Raw genomic sequence first — 4861 nt, 5'->3', positions numbered from 1 at the left:
TGATGGCCGTCCACTCGTAACTGAGGAAGACCATTGCCGACCTTCAGGAACATTGTGCGCTCTAGGACTAATATTTTGCATTTGCGGCTCCGTTGGTGGCTAATGAACCCTGCTCTTGACAAGCATACACGGCTGCAAGCATTGCAGACCAAGCTTCCCCCATTGCGCTTTCGAGCAGCACGCTTATATTCTTCACGCAGAATATGTGCTCGCTCAAAGGTATCGACTCCCTCCTTAACCTGCTTCCTCCATCTGTGGCGATGACTGGCATTGCTCTCCCAGTCAGTCTCCTGCATATCACAAGCCTTTAATGAGGACTTCACGTAGAACACGGTTTACTCTGAACATTTTTTTTACAACATTTCGTATTTAGAAGTTATTCCGTGTTAAAGTTGTATTTGGGTAATTTTAACCAATCAATGACGTGTATTCAACCGAAGAAAGTTACTGCTGTTTGCGAAAGTAATCGAAGAGCAACAAATTCTGGGTCATCTCTAGTAAATACATTTTTCAACCGCGTGTAGTTTATTCGGTTTGTTCTTCAGCTTGGCTTGTGTTTTTGGATATTTTTGCTTACTGCCTGTAATTATTTTCACCACTCTGTTCTATTTTATTTTTGCTTTATTTTTGCTTACTTGCCAGCGTTAATTTTTTCTGACAGACACTACCCAGTTCAATACGTAGAGGATGGAACCAGACGTGTAACACAAATCGACATAAGAAATCCTTAAGAAAAGTTCAACTCAGCAACACACCTTCCCCGAAAATACTGCCATGCATTTCCACATACAACCCCAGAAACAAAGAAGCCTTCACCATCATCACCCAAAATCTACCAATGCTACATAAGGACCCCAAATTAAAGGAAATTTTACACGCATATAAGATCATTAAAAGCCACAAACAACCGAAGTCGCTAAAAAAGATCCTCACAAAGGCAAAATTATTTTCTTAAATAACGGACGCAAAAGTGAAAAAATGTGGTCGACCAAATTGCGCAACATGTCCAAACCTTCTAAAAGGATCAGAATTCCTTTTTAAAGAAAGACAAAAATTCAAAATCAAATCTGATTTTACTTGTACCTCAGAAAACCTGATTTATGTTATAAGATGCTTGGGCTGCCACCAAAACTACATAGGGTACACGGGATTATCCCTCAGACGCAGATGCACTATGCACCGACAGCAGATTGCATTCCCAGAATACAGAATGACACCCTTTAGTGAGCACATTAAGAAATGCGCAAAGCAACTGCTACCACAATTTATAATCTTTTCATTCTATCAATGTGCCATTGGAACACCAACACAAAGTAAATTAAATAAGGAAACCTTCTTCATTGAAAAATATAAGCCAAAACTTAACCATTTCTAGCATTTTTAAATAAGGAAACTTACTTCATTGAAAAACCAAACTTAACCACTTCTAACATTTTATTCTATCAAACCAAATCATGTTAAATTAACAAAACCTAATCATTCTCAACATTTTTGATTATCTTCCTTATACCGAAAAATACCTGATTACCTTCCCCTGTTTGGAACTCTTCTACATCACACCATAGCGAAGAGATGACACAATATCGGTAAAGAAATTTGAGAAATTTTGAAAAGAAAATACGAAACCGGTTATTTCTCCAAAAATAATGTCACTACACACAACATTTTATAACATTTTCCTTAAAATGACGATTTTTAATATATTTTTTAACCATATAATACAAGTCTTCGGTAGTTTTTTCAATCTATTTTGTTTTTCATATATCCAAACACGTGCTTTCACATACTAACTCTCTCGAACTCCTGTTTGCTAGCTGATGACCGTTCTGGTCCAGGCACGAAGCAGTCGCAAACATTAAGAAACATTTCGTTCGGTGTTCTCGTTCAATGGCTGCCCTCAATGTAACGACTGTTGCTGGTTTTGTACCATAAACTTTGCCTTTTAAGTATCCCCATCAAAAAAGGTCGTACAGTCTGTGGTCCGGTGGGCGCAGAAGGCAACCTCTTCCACCTCTTTGGTAAAATCTCATCAAAGTAGGCTCTTATATTAGTAAAGTGGTGTGGGGTGCCCTATCTTGCTAGAAATAAAACTGTATATCTTCCAATTCCCCTTGAATGCTTGGCATGGCAGATTGCCGCAGCACATTTAAGTTATAGGGACCAGTCACACTAGCATAAATAAAGAAGAGTTCAATTAAACAATAAACCGCATCATACTATAATTCCTAGTAAATTGATTTCAAGTTTTGGCACAAAGCAACAAGTTCGGGTGTGTGGGGCAGCCGATTACATTGACAACAGTATTCAACTGGTACTTATTTTATCGACCCCGAAAAGATGACAGACAAAGTCAACTTGGTGGAATTTGAACTCAGGCGTAAAGGTCCTCGGCAGGTACAATTGTGGTGGTTAACAGAACCATTTCATTTAAATATAGCCTCAACACTGCAAACAATCTTTGTTGGAAAGTGTGCATCTTCGACACATCTTGCCAAGTACGGTTCTCAAAACTTCCCTTTTCACTCCGAATTATTTCGATTGAGAGCGTGGACTATTCTTAAAATGTAACTTTTCCAATGACAGTACTTTAAAATGTTGATTTTGAAATTTCTATTTCATGACCTGCTTGACGTACAAATTTTCTTGAACTTTGGCCAAACGTTTCTAGTATACTTTCTTGCTTGGTCGCCATCCGAAGTCTTCTGAAACGTTTCTTGTGGACATTCTGAACAGTTCCATCTGCTTTAAACTTATCTCTCGTAGGCGAGTGTGTTTGAAACAGCTCCGTCCTAAACTATTTTTGCACTTCTAGTAGCACTTTAGGAAAAATTTCTTTTGTTGAAAGCTTCGTAAAAATTGCTTTTAAGAAAAATTGCATTTGTTCAAAGTATCGTTTCCGTCATTTTTTTTTCTAATGGGTTAAATCCAAAAAGAAATGGACATTATCTGAGTTATTAGCCGTTAAGTGTTCATGAAAATTTACTGCCACGAGGAATAACTTTTTCCATTGATTTTAATGTTATAAAGTAATTATGTGTTTCGACAGATTTTTTTTTTCAAAATATCAATAACATCAACGACAAACAAGCAACATGACTTCTTTTTTGCGTGAATATAACAATTCCTAATCCCATACAGTACATAAAAACATTTGAAGAGAATTATGTAAGCAAAGAAAGAAAATTCGTATTACCGTAATATGTTGGCTACTGTGTGAAGGGTAGTCGTGGAGGAATGAGAGATACTATCTAACTATTTCTATTTATGATGGTGTGTGCGTGTGCGTGTGTGTGAGTGAAAGAGAGAGAGAGAGAGAGGGGGGGGAGGAGAATTTAAAGGAGAATTATTCGAGACTATTCAAACAACTTATGAAAGCAATTGACTCTGAAGATAAACTTAAGAGTAAGAGATTTCTCGAAGAATTTCTACATAGATGAGTCAACTGTGAATAATACGTGGGAAATGTATGGCCAGACTGCATCCGTGACTTTGCAAGCTTTCTACAAGCAGAAATTCTACATCAAATTATGAACGATATTGTGACACTTGCAAACAATACAAGATTTGAAGAATTCGTAGAGGTCGACCTGGTTGAATTACTAGTATCTCACAGGTGAAGTTAATGACAAAAAAGCTGATGACAAAGTAGGTTTAAACCTGAAACAGAGGTTGGCTGTTCATGCAGAGGTAACACCACATGTCCACTTGACAGCCATTGCAATACATAAACCGTTGAGTACGAGTCAAAGGGTTCAGATGGGGCAACGGACGTGCAAAAATATGTGGGCGCTACAGAAGGTCACTCCAGGATCAGATTTAACCTTCACAAATCCTCTTTTAACATCACGGAGGCGAAATGTTACAACTTTAGCGAGGATATATGGCATTGAAGGAAAATGCTCTACATTACATCAAATGAAAGATACTGGAAACATGTAAATCTTACTTTAACAGTAGTAGGAGTAGGCTCTACTTGGATGAGAAAAGGAATTATACTAAAGAACCTTCTCCATTCAGATATCTATCTTAACTGTAAGAGTGAGCTTTTCTGATCGTGCCCCCATGAATGCAGATTTGTCTTGGCATACTGGCCGACCTTACCATAGGTCTGACGAAGCTTGCTACACCCAAATCACATGTACATGTACATTACCACACATGAATTAAAATTAACCTTCTCTCACCATCTCATGTCTCCACTCCTCGCTCCGCGCATCTCTATCTTACGCCATCCTCACTCCAGTCCCACATTCCAAACAAGTACCCCCATACTATGGTGGGGATAGATCCAATTTTTTTACTTCTAATTCAAAGGTGTAACTCCAATGCTTTTCCCTGGGTCTGGCTCGGGCAGTTTTGTTCTGGCTTTAACATCCGGCAGATCTGATGAGACACTTTCAGACCTCCTGTGGCAAAGAACCTGCACAAGACTTTCTTTCAACCTTTTCTGATAAATGCCGGGTTTATCTCATCCCGGGGTTCGATCCCACTGCATGGCAAATGTAATTTTAAAAGGTGGCGAGCTGGCAAAATCGTTAGCATTCCGGAAAAAAATGTTTAGTGACATTTCTTCCGGCTTTATGTAGTTAGCTCGAATACTACCGAGGTCGACTTTGCCTTTCTTCCTTTTGGGATCGATAAAATAAAGTGTCAGTCAAGTACTGCGATCGATGTAATCGACTTGCCCTCTCATCTCAACATTTGAAAGAATTATTATGAATAATAATTGTTATGTTTCCCTCGGGTGACTCGTAGAGATAACATAACGAGTTATACAATTTAATTATTACATTTATTGTTCAATTACATACAAAGAACGCACTCACCCAATGTTCGTTATGAATAAACAAAAGTCATGTCC

The sequence above is a fragment of the Octopus bimaculoides genome, chromosome 4 (genome assembly GCF_001194135.2).
Source record: "Octopus bimaculoides isolate UCB-OBI-ISO-001 chromosome 4, ASM119413v2, whole genome shotgun sequence".
Taxonomy (NCBI): domain Eukaryota; kingdom Metazoa; phylum Mollusca; class Cephalopoda; order Octopoda; family Octopodidae; genus Octopus; species Octopus bimaculoides.
Note: the sequence above shows the minus strand (reverse complement) of the source record.